The following is a 17060-nucleotide window of genomic DNA, read 5'->3' as shown; positions in this document are numbered from 1 at the left end:
GGCCTAGCACCTGAGCCACTCCCATGATGAAGAAACGAATCTCGAAAAACACTTCCCATGTGAGCAGGGACAGGCTGGGACCCGCACTGACATGGCATGACAGCACCCAGTGTGGCACCTAGCACCCTGAAGGGCTCTAAGTTTTTCCTTTAAAAACAAACCCCTCTGGCCCTGGAGGGTGTTGCTCAGTGGTTAGAGCACCAGCTGTGCGCCGGAGGGTTGCAGGTTCAATCCCAATCCGGTCAGGGTGTTTGCAGGAGGCAATCAATGTGTCTGTCTCACATTGATGTCTCTCTCCCCCGTCTTGCCCCCACTCCCTCCCTTCCACTCTCTCTAAAAATCAATGGGAAAATATCTTAGGGTGAGTATTACAAAAATTAATTAATTAATTTTAAAAAACCCACACTTCTGGGGAAGCCCTGTTTCAGGTTCTAAGAAAGAAATATTTGGGATTTCATGGAGGATCATGACACACACGTGGGGGGGGGAGCTGTTTTGCATTTAATAAAATTTACTTAAAATCTTGCTAACTGTTCTGAAATTTGAGCTTCAATTTAATGAGCTCCCTAATTTCTAGTGGGTATTTTCCCTCCATACTCCCCTTGTTTCTTGTATTTCATAGGCCTCTGGATGGAAAGCCTTTTACCTAATTTTTTTTACTGTTCATCTTAATACAATTTGGTTCTGTGCACAAGGGAAAGAGGTCAGAACATATAAATCCTCACCTTGTCCCCAGCCTTAAAAGATCAGGGCTCTCAGGCAGGGATGTCAGTTTCTCTCCATTTCAACTTCTTTATCTATGAAATGGGGATACGGACAACCCTACCCCCTCCAAACATAAATATTATCAAACTAAAAGACTTTTTACAATTAAAAGTATTTTGAAAGTAAAAATCTAAGTTATCCTTTTGATCAACACACTGTGCAAATGATCTCTAAAATAAGGGGAAAATGCCTCCAGCTTCAATAAAGCTTAACAGATACATGTTTAAAATCTGTGTCTTCACATCAGAAAATGTTTATTTGCTTAGGTGCTTTGTTAAGATAATTTCACGAAAATTGAAAACAAAGCAAATCTTCCATACCACTTCCACTGGAATGAAATCATAACCTCTGAGATGAACTTGAGAGCTGGTCTGTGCTGAATAACACACTGGTGAAAGCCAAAAGTATATGCCCAGCGTGGTAAGAACACTTGCATGATACAAAATGATGGTGGTTTTTCCACATCCAGAAACTGAGCCGTTTCCTGCCAGAGCATCCTCCAGACTCTTCTATTGTGTTGAAACTGTAAAATCTTTCTAAATCAGGACTTCCTCCCATTATGCTTTACAGCGTCTTTCTGGGAAGGGTAGATCCAAAGCAAAAGGTAGGAATTCCTGCAGCACCACCCAGTGGAAACATTAGAAAAAAAAAAAGGCAAGATAAAATATGCTTAAGAGAAGAAAAGAAAATTCAGGCCTTACCTCTTCTCATTAGAAATCTGGACATTGCTCTTTTCCCACCACTGGCAACCTGCAATATGTCTAACAATGGCACTCTCCTTCCTGGGGGCATTCCTTGGGGCCACCCGCACAGACGACAGCCATTGCCAGGCTGCCCTGCCTCTCTCACGTGCACACACTGGGCCAACACCACGGCCAGGGAGGAACGAGTCCCGGGTGGGTTGGGTGTGGGTAGGACACCATCCCTTCCTCTCAGGAGGGTTCCCAAGGAACCCTGGGCACCGGGAAATGTGCAGAGCTGTGCTCGCACCCCTGAACTGCTGCAGCGTCGGGCATTTGGGGCAGAAAGGCAACCATCTGTACACCCTCCCCTGGCCCTGGCCCGGCTGCACCTGGTCGGGCCACTCCAACATCCGCACGGCAGTCCTACCCCCAGCGGCACCCGGGGAAAGGTACAGAGCCTTGCCTCTCCTCGTGGCCCATGTGCTCCCGTCGCACCAAAGCCACCCGGGTCCCACAGCCCCTGCCCTCTGCCCCCGCCCCATAGGTCCATTCAACTGGTCTCCTCTTTTTTTTTTTTTTCTTAATCCTAATCCCAAGGATATTTTTTCCACTGATTTTTTTAGAGTGTGTGGAGGGGAGAGAAGAGGAAGAGAGAAGGAGAGAGGGAGAGAGAAACATCCCTGTGAGAGAGACACATCAAGTGTTGACTGGTTGCCTCCAAGCCTGCAACTGAGTTACGTGGTTACGGGCCTTGACGAGGAATCGAACCCATGACCCTTCGGTCCACCAGCTGACGCTCTAAACACTGAGCCAAACGGGTCAGGGCCAGCTGGTGTCTTCATTTACTGCCATCACCAGATCATGTCTCTCATCACCAGTGTCTGCTTCTCACGCACACGTGACACACCAGGCTGCGAAACTTGGGAATGGGGCACAGCAGTTGGAACCCCTGACCCTCTCCTAGCTTCCCTTCACAGCAAGTCCCGGCAGGGGCCCCAAAGGGTGAGGAGCCGTGGTCTTCCCAGAGAAACCGTGAACTCTCTTGTCTTCTCCATTGAACTTAAAATGATAAAGTGCCATTCCTTCCATCATTTCTGGATGGTTAAGTCACGAAAGAAAACTGTCCCCAACATCGGCATTCCTGGGAAAGTTATCTTTCCCTCTTCTCTGGAGTAAATCCACTAAAACCACTTCAGATGTCTTTTTGAAATAGTATATACCAGACAGCTGATCTTGACATTGCTTAAACATATATGATCTGTTTAAAAACTTCATAATATGGTATATTTGAACTGCTAATTTACAAATGGCTAATAGTATTTAAACCCTTTTTTTCTTCCTTTTTCTGAAATTTAACATGTACCATAATGTGTTGGTTTCTGGCAATGTCAAGACTTAGCTGGATAATACTGACATCAGCTCATCTCTGGGTCCTACTCTAGACACTATTCTTCCAAAACTAGTTATAAATTGCTGGTATTTGTGACTTTTTTTTTTTTAAGAATCGTTTATTCATTTTGAGAGAGAGAGGAAGGGAGAAGAGATAGAGAGAAATATCAATATGAGAGAGAAACATCAATTGGCTGCCTCCTGCACACGCCCCACTGGGGATCGAGCCCACAAACCAGCAACCCTCAGTGCCAGGGTCACCCAACCAACCGAGCCACACTGGCCAGGGCTTTGTGACATCTTCTTCAGAGATTTTTCAGAAGCACAAAGAGCTACCTCAGAGGGGAGGTTACCTAAGCAAGACCTGGACTCTTCCAGGCTTCTAGATTCTGCGGTCACTTTAGCCTCACTGCTTTTCTTTGGTGCTCTTCTCAGCAAAACTCTTATATGGTTTAGGATGTGCAAATTCTAAGCATAAACATGTATATATAAATCTGGTATGATAATATATTCGCTGTGAGAGGGATCTATAAAAAACAGTGACTCTGCAGCCTTCAAAACATCATCACCTGCTCATGTGGTGGACATCTGTGGTGGTTTTAGCTGCCTCGAGAGTCCTGAAGGTAGTAACTCAGTTACAGCTTTACTCTCTCCATGTGCATATGTTTCTCTTACATTTTCATACGTGGACATCAAGTCTAGATACATATGATGACGTCAAATGTAGCATTTCTTCTAAATTTAAACAACTCCTAATAAAGTCCTCCTTAACATGACACAAAAAATATAAGGGCATGCAGGTAAAAAGCCAAGCAAAAGCCATCTCACTTTCTCCCTGAACGTCTATCTAACATGAAGCCTGGCGCACAAGCAAACTCCGCTAAGTGGAACACGTTAAAAATATCTTGGTGTCCCTGTTGAGTGCAGTTATTTCTAAGAGAACTGTTGCAAGAAGGGACAGTGCATGATTTCAAAAGGAAATCATCATCTCCCAAAGCCTTATGCCTAAAACCTAATTTTTTTTATTTACCCCTCAAACTGCATTGAATAAATAAAAATAACAAAACTGTCATCAAGTGGAAGATTGATGGTTCATCCCTCCGTGTCACACGGAGAATGGCTATTGGTAGCATTCGCATCACACCTCGATTCAGAGCCCAAAGTGTCCTGCTGGCTCTGAATTCCCATGCAGGAAACTGCCATCCACTCACTGGCATGGTGCTTTATGAAATGTCACATACAACTTGTTCCTCTACTTACCCCTCCAATAACTGTACAATGTGACTATACTAACGGTACAAAATAAAAGCCAGATCCTGCCAAAAATGGTCTTTTCCCCCTTGCTAAAAAAAAATAATAATTTTTTTTTTTTTAAATCACCCTTTCTATATTTTAATCATCTGGTGCATGTCTGATCTTCTACATCAAGGCCTTAAAGTTTCCACTTTCCTAAAAACAAATTAGTAGGTCTTAATATTTAGGTTAAAAAAAAAAAAGCAAAGGATGTGGCAAAGCCTGGAGGAGGATGCCGTTCTTGTGGTTCGGCTCTGATTTGAATCAAAGCAGAGCAGTGCTCGTGTTTGAGAGCGGTGATTCCGAGCTTTTGAGAAGCCCAGTGCACCTGGGTCATTTTGTGTGACTCAAGACATCTTCTGAAAGCGCCTGCTTTTGTAATGCAAGTAATTAACTTTAAGAAATTTCTAACACTCTTCAAAATTACTCAACTTATCCATGTTATCATAAATGTAGAATGGAGAATTAGTACTAAAATGCCTGAACAAGTGACTTAGGCAAAGTCGAGGAATGCTGAGTGGCACACCGAGTGGCGCTTCCGTTTTCTGCCTCGACTGTCGAAGAGGAAGTGAGGCCATCGCAGGCCCTCCTGCCCTCTGCTGCACGCCCAGCACCAACGTGATGACATCTCTCTGCCTGGGTTTAATTGCTTCCAACCCTGACTCACAATGGCACTTGGAGAATTTGTTCTAAAATGCTTTTTAAAAAAAAAAAAAAAAAAAAAAAAGCAGAGCCCTGGCCAGGTGGCTCAGCTGGTTGGAGCATCATCTGTCCACCAAAAGGTTGCAGGTTCGATTCCTGCTCAGGGCACATACCTAGGTTGCGGGTTCAATCCCGTTGGGATGCAATTGATCAGTGTTTCTCTCTCTCTTCCCCTTCCTCTCCCTCTAAAATCAATAAGAAAACATATCCTTAGGTGAGGATTAAAAAAAAAAGTCAGGGAAAAAAAAAAAAAGCAATGCTCTACCATCTAACGGCCTCTGGTCTAAATGATCACAGTCTGGTGCTTAGAAAACAGGCGGGGGCCTCAGCAGACATCACTTCCCTACCAACGCCCATGAACTCTAGATTCCAGAGGATTTCAAATGGCCAGGCCATACAAGATTGAAGTGCCACATCTCCAGGTGGTCTTCCAAAAACACTGCATGGTTTGGTCCCTTCCTGTATGTTTTAAATAGGTCTTGCTGAAATTAACGGGAATCTCAGCCTTTTCTTCTCCTGAAAATTACATAAATACACCCAAGTTCTCTCCCGAGTTCTCACAGTAAAGCAATGATTTTTGGGGGTGACGTTTAGCAACCATTCCTTTATGCTCCAATCCTCTGTACAGAGCTAGGGCTCAAACCCTGCAAGATAAGAGGGACTCTGCACAGAGGAGTAAAAACCTAAGTCCACTGTCCCACTCTCTTAGGCTCAGACATCCTTCTTGCAGCCCCCATCTAGAGACGCGTGCCCGCGCACACACAACACACACACACACACACACACTCACCATCGCCAATGCTTCTCTCTTTCATTTTCAAATAACTCCAACAACAAGGGCTTACAGTTTAGGCTCTAAGGACAAACCTTCCCAACTCCAATAAGGAAATACTGGGGAAGTCACATTTCCAGTTCACTGAGTTTTAGCGGAGAAGTGTTCTTAACTGTTAGTGTTGGGAAGTTGTTCCAACGTCTACAGCCCTTCTCTTGCTTAACGAGGGTGCCCACCTTTCCGGGCCCTGGTTCATCCTCCTGAGGATGGCGAGCGCTCACAGGCGCAGACAGTGCGGGGGACCTGCAGTCACCCCAGAGCACGTCCTGGAATAAGTTCTGGGGCTTGTTTCGTTGTTGTTTTAATCTCTCTCTTCTGACAAGGAGAAAAATCTCCTTAATCATACATTCTGGTTAATCAAGCTCTATCAACAGACGGCTCCTTGGCAAAACCCAGCTGAAATGAACAGATCTAGCCCCCCTCTTCCAAAAACAATTCAGGTACTCAGTCATTCATCTTTTCATAATCACACAGGCAGAGTCTTTTTTTATTTTAAAACTCAATCACAAACATCGTTCATTAGTTACAAAAAGTTACAGACAAAAAGACAAAAGGAAAAAAAAGACAAAAGCTACACACAGGTGTTAGTATAAATGAAGAACATTTAACTGTGGATACTGGGTGGGGCAAAAGTAGGTTTATTGTTGTATGAGAAACACAGTTTACCCTTGTATTATTTATTACTGTATTATTTTCCATATGAACAACTGTAAACCTTCTTTTGCCCCACCCTGTATTATGAAATTCAACTGATCAACTGAAGTCTTGATAAAGGCCTAATGATAGATGCTATAGAATGATTAATTTTAATATGGAAAGAACTTCACATTCTTTCGGGCTATATTATCCTATGAATTACTAAACTGTTAACCAATGATTCTTTGTGTAACACTGATATCAATAACAGGGCTAATGTTGTCCTCTTGGATATTTAACAAACTAACCTGCCTTCTGTACACCTATTTTTCTTGCAAGTCTGGACAAAAATTCCGGAAAACAATCTAATCTCTATAGAGGATCCTCTTGGCTGTCTTTATGGGTTAACCAAGAGATATGCCTGTTATTAACTCAAGTAATTTACTGTCTAGGAAAGAGCTGGATTTATGCATGTCAACAAAGTGCTTTGTCAAGTCCAATGGCAAAGTGGAGGGAGGGGAACGGGCTATTCTGGCAAGTTTATTCCCCTTCGGATTATTTTTAATTCAGTGAGTGCCAGGCTTTGTACAAAGTGCTGGGCTAAACATAAGGATGAGAAAAACAGATGCGGGCCTAGAGGGAGCTTACAGACCCAAGCCAATGTGCGTGACAGATGTGAAACACATCGTGACACATACATATGCAGGTATCCCTCACAATGGATTCAGGGGTTTGGACGGTGACTTTGGATATTGTGCTATCAAATCTGCTTGGTTCCTGAGTTTGGGATAAGGAGCATTAATGAGGGACACCGGTTCTAGCTCCAGAAATTTCTATCTGAAACTGTTCCATGCATACCTATGTTTGGGTAGTAAGAATTTGGAGAGGGAGAACTTGGATAATGAGGACACGTATGAATACAGCCTGTGGCATGGGCTCCAAAGACCAGGGACAGATGACCATGGGAGATCTAGTCTGGGTGACCAGCAAAGGCTTCCTCCAGGAAGAGATGGTTGAGCTGAGACCTGCAGGATGACTACAAATTGGCTGGGCAAAGTGGAATGAGAAAAATCAATGGGGGTAGGGGGCAAGGAAGGGAATTCCAGAGGGCACATTACATATTGGAGGAATTGAGGAAAGGCCAGTGTAGCTGGCCCCAGTCAGTTTGCAGCTCACATTAAGGATCTGGGTCTTTATCGTTGCTGCAGCCACTGGGAGATTTTAACTGGAGGAGTGACATGGGTTTAAAGGATTGCTCTAGCTTATGGGTGGAGAAGGGAACTGGAGGGGGAGAGAGGGAATGTGGGACCCATCAGACACTGCCGTCCAGGATGGAGATCATTTTCAAAGACTATCAGAAGGACGGCCTAGGGACGTAACCTGGTGATAAAAACCTTCTCTGGGCCTTCTCAGTGCCCAACCCAGATCAGTAACTGGTGTCCTCAAGAATCAGGCAAGTGTGGGTCACTAGAAATAAGTGGTGCTTGTCACACCCTCAAAAAAAGGAGGAAAGGTAAGCACAGTCCCTAATACTGACCCTCCCTTGGGTGTTCCTCATTCAATAAGGGGACACAATGGGATTGAAGGGGAAAGTTTTAGGGAACCCCTTTTCCCACCCCAAAACAGCAGTTTGTTTAAATTGCTGTATATGTCTAAAAGTCAGCTGTTTGGGAATGACAGCAAAATTCACATCACACTTTCACAACTCTTAGAAGAACTCAAGGTCTTTACTCCAAAAAAGTAGTACAATAGAACTTTTGCCTTGAAAGTCTCTCTAATTCACTTTACCAACCAGCCAGGGAAACTGAAGTCTAGGAAGATTAAGTGATATCCTCTTAGGGGAATCTACTTTTTCCTGCAGCATATATATATATTACTTTTGGTTAGTTTAAGTGACATTAAATATTGTAGAAGGGCCCTGGCCAGTTTGGCTCAGTGTTTAGAGCGTCGGCCTGCAGACTAAAGGGTGACAGGTTTGATTCCGGCCAAGGGCCCATACCTCGGTTGCAGGCTCAATTCACAGCCCTGGTCAGGGCACATGCAGGAGGCAACCAATTGATGTGTCTCTCTCCCATCGATGTTTCTCTCTCTCTCCCTCCCACTCTCTGAAAAGCCATGGAAGAATATCCTCAGGTGAGGGTTAAAAAAATAATAAAAATGTAGAAGGGACTTTTCCTCCCTATCACATAAAGAAATCCACATATTCTCATGATTTATTTTTAAACACACGGATGAAATAAAAATACTGCATTATCTTATCAAGGTGCTCTGGGGTTTAATAACCTACATGGTAGAATCATGAAAATGCCATAATATAATGAAAAAAATAGCCAGGAATGTTTTGGAGAAATGAAAATATTCTCTGGAGGGAGGGGGTAGGGATTACACAAGTGTATACATTCATGTTTAAAATCTGTGTTTTCATGTATGTAATTACATCAATTTTTTTAAAAAAGTCACCAAGGGTCGCAGATTCCTTATTCTATTACTTGCAGTAGAAGACCCCTAACACCTCACCAGTCTAAAAGAAGGTATCAGGTAAGTGTGCATTATACCTACCCCATCACTCCCATATATATTTTTTAATATATTTTTATTGATTTCAGAGAGAGGAAGGGAAAGGGAGAGAGAAAGAAACATCAATGATGAGTCACTGACCGGCTGCCTCCTGCATTCCCCCCACTGGGGATCGAGCCCACACCCTGGGCATGTGCCCTGAGCCAGAATCAAACCTCAATCTGCTGGATCATAGGTGGGTGCTCAACTGCTGAGCCACGCTGGCCGAGCATCACTCCCATATTTGTGCATGGAAAATAAGGTCCTATTCTTAAATATGGTAACTTTAAAAATACTTATGAACTTTTTAGAACATGTATGTGAGTAAATTCATTTCGTCCAATTCAAATTAAAATATATTAGTATAACCACTGTCTTAATTTCTTTAAAAATATACAAATAAATCTCATGGCCACATTAAAAATAATCCCTTTAGATTCTTACAATAATTTAATAATTACTTTCCAGAAAATGGAATTAAAACACATAAAGTAGTCAATGAGCTAATTCCTAGTGGCAATTCAGACCAAATTCCAATTTACTGAAATGACCAATTTAAAGTTTACTTTTAAACTGCTGACCTGACATATACGTAAGTTTCCAGTAATGGATGAAAGCTCACTTTTATTTTGGTGTGGATAGGAATCATGGAGAGTCAAATTTCTGCACAAGTTACTTAAAAGACTAAGTAATCTACCATTTTTGAAGGCCTTTAGGATTTGTTAACAGGTTACCCACACACATGTTGACAACTCAGTTTACTAGGGCTGCATGAGAGGTAGTAAAACCAGAGTTCCCATGGTCTCACTGCTACGGTTTCAACCCAAAAGCTGGATGATCTCAATTCAAACTGGCCAAAGATGGGCAATAGCAATCTTGAGCTGAAAAGAAACAGTATTAAATAAAAAGTTGTCCAAGTGTGCAAGAGGCACTTCCCTCCCTCCCTCCCTCCTATAGTTAGGTAAGTTCAAGGCGTATTTTCGGTTTAACCTAGTTTCTCTTTTCTCATCACTGAACATTCTATTTTGATGTGGAGTGCCCTGGACTTCCTGTTACTACATCTTCATATTCTCCTGCAAATCATGACTCATTCTTAAATCATAGAGAAACTCAGCAAAATCCCGAATTTCACACCACATATGAATTGAGTCTTTCAAGAGGGCAGCATTCTTAGAACATTACTTGGAGCCACAAAGACAAAAAACACTGAACAAGTCCATGTCGAAAATATGTCAATCTACTGTTGAGTCAACACATTTATTAGATCAATAAATACAAGTTCTATGTGTGGTCATTCTGGTCTTCTGTATTAGTTATTAAAATGTTACATGATCTGTTTAAGGGAAAATAAGTTACAAAACAGAAAGCATAGTGTGACTGCAATTAAAAACGCTTGTGTATGTATCCACACATTTGCATTTTTAAAAAACAGAAAAATATACACCAAGCGTTAAAAATGGGATTAAGGGAGATGTTTATTTTTTTCTTTGTGGTTTTCTAAATCTTCCTATGGTAATTCACATTAATATTTTTATAACAGAAAAAGAAAAAAACTTTAGAAAATTTTGTTATGCTAGTGTGATCTCAAATGTATTACAATTCAAACTATGAAGACGAGGAGGAATTATGGATAACTAGGACATAAAAAAAAAACCCAAAAAACTCTTGCCTGAAACATACAGAAAAATCTGACAGGAGTAAGGTCCTTTATTCAAACGACCTGGGCCACTTCATGTATGTGTGGCTGCAGGCCCTTAGGAAGGGGCGGAAGCCAGGTGCCTACTGCCAGGGCATAGCCAGAATGGACAGAGAACCGATTTCTTTTAAAACTTAATGAGGAACCCCAGGTCTGGGAAACATGGATATGGCTAGATCATTCTATAGGGCTGCAAAGGAGTAAAGCTATTAATTAGTAAGCAGTAACTCATCAGTGAAAAAAGACCCTATTCCAAGAGGTCACATCCTTGGATTTTTTTTTAAGTGTTCTGGAGTTGTCAATAGGTAATGCTTTGCAACCATACTGGATTTTGAATCAGACGGATACATAAATATAATTGGATAGCACAGAACACACAAAATTCAATATCTGACAGCTAAGAAAAGAATATTTTAAATTTATATGCACTGCCTGGAAGTCCTTTAAAACCAATTTCAGGAAAAGATCCAAGTTCCAAAAAGTTATTACAAATATAAATTTCAATATATGATCTCAGAGTTACATTTACTGTATACTAGCAATTTTGAATTATTAAATTTTTTAAATAAGAAAAAAAGGAGGTCTTTAGCAACTGTTTAGGAAACTTCAAAATTCAAATGGGGCTAGGAAAAAAAATCACTGCTCTCCTCTATCCAGGCTATTGTCATTCTGGTTCAAAAAGCATTAATACCAAGTGAGTGAGGCTCAGATATGGTCTAATTCAGCTCACAATGTCTTCACTTACGTGTCATGCTTTTGCATATTATCAAAAAGAGAGTGAAAGGGAAAGAAAATTCACGCACACGTGTTATATATGTGGCAGAAAAATGCAACTGATGAGTTTTAATGTCCTCTTCATTGAAATGAATGCATGTAAAAGAGTTATTGTCATTAATGCAAACAAGAGTTGCTCAATCTGGGCCCTACTGACAATCTGGGCTGGAAAATTCTTTGCGGGGGAGGGGGCTGTCCTATACATTATTGGATGTGTAGCAGCATCCCTGACCTCTACCTACAAGATGCCAACAGCACCCCCTCTGGTTACGACAACCAAAATGTCTCCAAATACTGTCAAATGCCCTGAGAGGCAAAATTACTCCCAGGTGAGAACTATCCAAATAATTTATTGGAATGAAGACTTCTAATTATCTCCTTTCATTTTGAAGCAAATGGAGTCTTGAGAGAATATTTACAACCTCCATCCTTAAGAAATGCTCGTGCCGAATGACGTTAGCTTTGCAAAGCTTTTTTTTAAATCTATTTAAGTCCTGTTATCCTACTCACAGCTTTCAATGCAACAATTTAGTGAGCACCTACTCTGTGCCAGGCACAGTGTTAGGGACATCCTGTACTCATGTCCACTGACTCACAAACCTGGTCAGGCTGGTTGGGCTGTTTTTAGGACATGCTTTGCCACCATAAAAGAAATGCCAACACCTTAGAAACCTTCAAGACAGCAACACATCCTTGTCAATAAAGGAGCCCTCCAGTTCCAATTGTGTTCCTTCAAATTCTTGACCCTTTTCAGTAACTCTACACATTTCCACCGCATAAAGGTTTAAAAAGGGGGGAGGGGGGAGGCCAGAAGGCCCTTGCTATATTTGGCATAGAAAGACCATCAGGGGGTTTTGCAGGCAGGATCATTACTGGAAACTCTAAAAACACTTATGGACAGTCTTCTTAACTGTCTGACCCACGTGCCCTCCTAACACAATTTGTATTTTATAATCCCCATAAATTGAAACTCATAACTGACCTTTCCCAAATAAATGTGTCACGGAGAGAGAGAAAGGGAGACAGATCACAGGGTATTTTGTTTGGCAAGAAGGCAATGAGGCTCAGAAACTGATTTGAGCTCATTAATAGATGCCTGGAACAGGCTTGATTTCCCATCTCCTCAGCCTCGCCTCCCCCCCCCCCCTCCGCCGCCCCCCAACAAAGACTGAAGCTCAGACTCGATGGGATGGGTGTGTTGAGCTACTTAGGCAATAGCAACTTCACACACACAACTGGGAAAGAAAAACCTGCAAGTCCGAAATCCAACGTGACTTCAAAGTTTTCATAGACACTACCCTGAAAAGATTGGGCTGGCGGCTGCACCTCGAAGTAAATAAAGCCGTAACTTGTCTCCCTCTCCAGCGCACTGCTCGCCCGCCCGACGGTGGCTGCACAAAACCCCTCCTGTGCAGAGCAGCGGAAACTCCTAATGAGATTAGTTGGTGTGTGTGCAGACATTACTTAGCAATGACTAAAGGGGCTCTCTCTTCCTGCAGCAGCCAGTGGAAAATTCAGGGAACTTTTTCCCCCTGCAGCAGCAGAATCCCTTTAACCCTCTCCCCAGCCAACTCCAAAAACAACTCAGCCTCCCCCTTAACTCCCCCCTCCCGGCTGGGGTTCTGGGGGGAGTTAAAGACCAGCCAGGGGCTTCCAAAAGCGGGAGGGTGGGAGGGGGCCGGCGGGGAAGGGGAGGGGGACCCCTCCAACACTACAAAGGAAACTGTAAAAGGCACAAATACATAAACCTGAGAAGGAGCAAACCACAGTTTCTTTGTGAGCTCCTCTAGTGAGTCATTTTCAAGATGCTGTCTGCTGCCAGTTTCAAAGCGGAAGCGCATGGCAATTAGTCTTGCAGTTTCCAGACAAGCCAGAAACTCTCCCGACACTCGTTTTATTTTTTTTCTCTCGAAAAAGCCCCTTTTGCAGTTTCTGAAATAACATTTCTTGCTCCCACCCCCACCCGCCGCCTAACTGCAGCCTGTCCTCAGGATGATTCAGTTCAGAAAACATAAAACCGAGACCTCTTATTTTTCTTTAACTCTCCAAAATTTTTCATTTCCCCCTCCCCAAAAAGTTACAGTAGCACTACAGGCCAACACTCCGCTGGAAGCTGAAGAGCCCCTTCCTAAAAAGCTGGGGGCGCCAAGCCCATCTCCTCCTGTCCTGTCCTCCCAAACAGTGTCCAGTAAAGGCTCCGCCGGCTTTTAAAGGTCCTGCTGGGCGTGCGCCCGAGGCGGTGACCCGGGGGCCGGGGTCACCTGCCCAGCGAGTGGACACAGCCCCCAGCCCCGTGTCTCCGCACGCCCTCGCTGCTCTCTCCACCCCGTCTCCCTTCCAGAATCCGAGCATCAGTGCCCACTGCCACCCCAAGGGGCGCCCCAGCAGGCAGGTCAGCGGTGGTCCAGCCTCCAGGCACGCAGCCTGCTCCAGTCACCGCTCCTCCTGAGGTCCCCAAGTCTCACCGTCCTCTGCTCCCCGAGTGCGCCCCCCCCTCTAGGCTCTCAGGGCAGCCTCAGGGCCGGGTGCCGCCACCCCGGGGTCGCCGCAGCCCCCGGCGCGGTGCGCGGACCGCTGCGGAGCTCCCGCTGGGTGGGCAGCCGCGCGGGCGCAGGAGCATCCCAGCTGCGCCCCCTCCCCACGGCCGCCCCCCACCCCCGGGCGGCAGCCCACCCCGCGGAGCCCACCGCCCAACCCCCACCAAAGAAAAGAAAGGAAAAAACACCCCCAACGAAACTTTGCAACTGTCCCAGCAACAGGCAGAAGCCTTGCTACCTACCCAGATGCGGGGGAGCTTTCAAGATCCTTCTTCGGGGGAATTTCTAGGAGGAACCGGGCGAAAGCCCCCGACTTTCCATGCTGACAGGCGTCTGCAGACGGTCTGTTGCTCTTGTAATGAGATCCTGATTTTTCCCCCCCTTTTTTTTCTTTCTCTCGCTCCTCTTTTTTTTTCCCCTCTGGTGTGTGTGAGAGCAGGAAGTTGGAGCAGTCAGGCCGAGCCGGCTCACTTCCTTTACTGCATTATTCCCCAGGCGGTGTGCAGTCTGTGTAAACAGGCTTTTCCGCCCCGCGCCGCGCGCCCGGGCCGCGGCTGTGCGCCGGGGCTGGCCGCCCAGGCCCGCGCATACTCCGCTGCCTCGGCCCCGCGCGCTCGCCCGCACCGCGCCGCGCGTCCCCGCGCCCCCGCCCGCCGCGCGCCCCGCTTCCTGCTCGGCCACCCCAGGGGAGGAGCCACCAGACCCTACGAGTCTCCTAGCCGCCGCAGCCCCTCCCCACGGGGGGCGGGGGCGCAACTCAGCCAGAAACCCAGGGAAGCCGCCCCCAGTGCGCTGGGGCGATGACCCTGGTTGGGGCGAACCCGGGGATCCCTCTTCTCCCCCGGGGGTCCCTGCGCTGGGGACCCCGCTGGGCACGGTAGTGGGGTCGAGCCCTACCCAGTTGGCCTAGATGGGGAGGCCCGAAGTGGGGAGGCCCGAAGTGGGGAGGCCGCCGAACTTGTTTTCTGCCCGCTGGGATGAAAGCGTTGGGGAGGGGACATCGGGAGAGGGGTTCGGGGTTTGGTTGCTCTGGGGCAAGGGCTGCTTTTATCGTGGGTGGGGGCGTGATTGCTCAGGATGAGATGTTGGATGTGCAGAAAAGGAGGCACGGCTTCTGTCTGGGGATGGACACAGTTCCTGTCTGGGATTAAAAAAAAAAAAGCCAGTGCTCAGAGAAGGGGGCCCACTTTGGGGAAAAGGAGGAGCAGCCATACGCTGGGAGCCAGGATTCCCCGGGAAGCGACCTTTCTGGCCGTTCACTGTGGCCTACCCCAGGCCAGCCCTTTCCTGCCCACTCGGGAGCTTCCGAGGGAAATGCGCGGCGACCCCCGGGCCCAGAGACCGAGGCTCTGCAGGGGGGCTCTGTGGTCTCAAAACTGGACCCCACCCCAGACTCAGGCCCAGCTCAGCGAGGGGAGCTGGCCCACGGCCCCGAGGCTGAGAGGAAGGAGGCGGTGCGGCGAGGAGCCCCTAACCCCGGCCCCGGGCTGCCACCCTAACTGCTCACCTTGCGGCGCCCTCCATTGCCAAGCCTCCCCTCCTTGGCAGCTGGGACCAAAGGTTCTCAAACCTGAGCGCGCACCCGCCTCACGTGGGGGCGGGGGGCTCGTTAAAACCTCGGTCACCTGGCCTCAACCGCCGGCGCTCCCGCTTCGGTAGGGCCGGACTTTCTCGGCTAACTTCAGAATCCACTGGGGGTGCTTTGAAAACTATTGATCTCCATACAACCCAAACCAATTAAGTCAGAATCCCTGGGGCAGGGCGGGAGTCCTTTTTAAAGGACCTCATTCTAAGATTTCCTCTGCTTATTTATCTTTTGTAATCTTTCAGAAAGAGGGTTTGTTTACCAACTGTAGGCCCCTAAAGGCCAGGGTTGTATTTATTTTGTATTTAGTCTTATCTAGTTACTAGCAGCCCCACACCCCGGCTCTGGCCTGAGCACCTGACTCAGAGGACAGTCCAGTTCACATTTGCTCCCAGGCTGGCGTGGACGGTTCACCGAGAGGCGCGACAAGGCCCACCAGCCCCCTGGGAAGCGTGGGAAGCCCGCAGGGGCAGGGGTGGGGCAAGGTAGGAGAGAGGGCCGCAGGGGAAGGTATGGGGAAGACGGCTGTTGATCAGCCCCTGATTTTCCACAGCTGATTTTCCACTTTAGGGATTATTGTTTTAATCCCTAGGAGGCTTCTCCTGTCACTCAGCAGAGAGCACTCCGCGTCCCTGTATCATGCAGCTGGCTGTGGACTGGGAGAAATAAAATCTCACGCACACAATTAAGAACACCATGTTGCTTTATTTTTAAAAGTATATGACAGAGCCAAACATAAACATACTTTAAGCCAGTGGCTTTCATGCTTTTTATTGTATTTTTTCACAACAAATCTTTGTGGAATACTAATATGTAAGACATAAAGGGTATGTATATATACATATGTATTTTTATCAGGCCATTTAATTGTTTTGAGGAAATGTCTCCTTGTCTAAAGTACTTCTGAAACACTTTTGGGTGGGTGGCCTTAGCATTTCGCAGACCACATGAATTCAAGTTTTTCTGGTGTTTTAGACCAACGATTTTCAATCAGTGTGCCACAAGAATTTTTAAAACATACAATAAATACCTATTTAGTCAGGGGCACTGACCTCTTTCCCCTTAGATTGTCAAATTTAAAAAAATGACAACAGCCAACACAATAGCCATCCAGTGTGAATGAATCAAAATTATACCTGTATTTTTTGGTCAGATTGGCAAAAAATATATTTTTTGGTGTGCCTCAGAATTTTAGTAATTAGTTTATATGTGCCATGAGATGAAAAAGGTTGAAAACTCTGTTTTAGATTGTCCACACCAGCCCTTCATATGAATGAGTAATTCAGAGCTGACTCTGCTCTACCTAAAGGCATGGGAATAACTTTTACTTTTAGGTGGCCACGGCTTCTGTCCTTTGCATTCTAAGGGAAAACTGCTGTCTTAGCTCAGGCTGCTATAACGAACACCATAGACTGGGGGGCTTAAACAGCAGACATTTATTTCTCACAGTTCTGAAGGCTGAAAAGCCCAAGATCAAGGGGCCATGAAATTTGATTCTTGGTGAGGACCCCCTTCCTGGCTTGTAGATGGCCATGTCTCACTTTGTCTCCACGTGGCCTTTCCTCTCTGTGCACATGTGGATGGAGAAAGAGGGAGGGCACTTATAAAGGGC

At 45.7% G+C, this 17060-nt stretch overlaps 1 protein-coding gene across 2 annotated transcripts in view; it reads right to left on the bottom strand.

The window, feature by feature from the left end:
* Positions 1 to 15432, bottom strand: part of ELK3 (ETS transcription factor ELK3) — a 60041-nt gene extending 44609 nt beyond the window's left edge. Inside the window, exon 1 of one of the 2 annotated variants that reach the window (XM_081131021.1) lies at positions 15371 to 15432. The gene's annotated coding sequence lies outside the window, so the exon portion shown is untranslated. Of the gene's footprint in view, positions 1 to 14105; positions 14501 to 15370 lie in introns of those variants that run through there. The other variant, XM_081131020.1, reaches the window with a different exon arrangement.
* Positions 15433 to 17060: the final 1628 nt, after the last annotated feature.

This window comes from Miniopterus schreibersii, assembly GCF_964146895.1.
Source record: "Miniopterus schreibersii genome assembly, chromosome: 2".
In the NCBI taxonomy this organism is placed as follows: Eukaryota; Metazoa; Chordata; class Mammalia; order Chiroptera; family Miniopteridae; genus Miniopterus; species Miniopterus schreibersii.
Note: the sequence above shows the minus strand (reverse complement) of the source record. Positions and strands in the feature narration are given on the sequence as shown.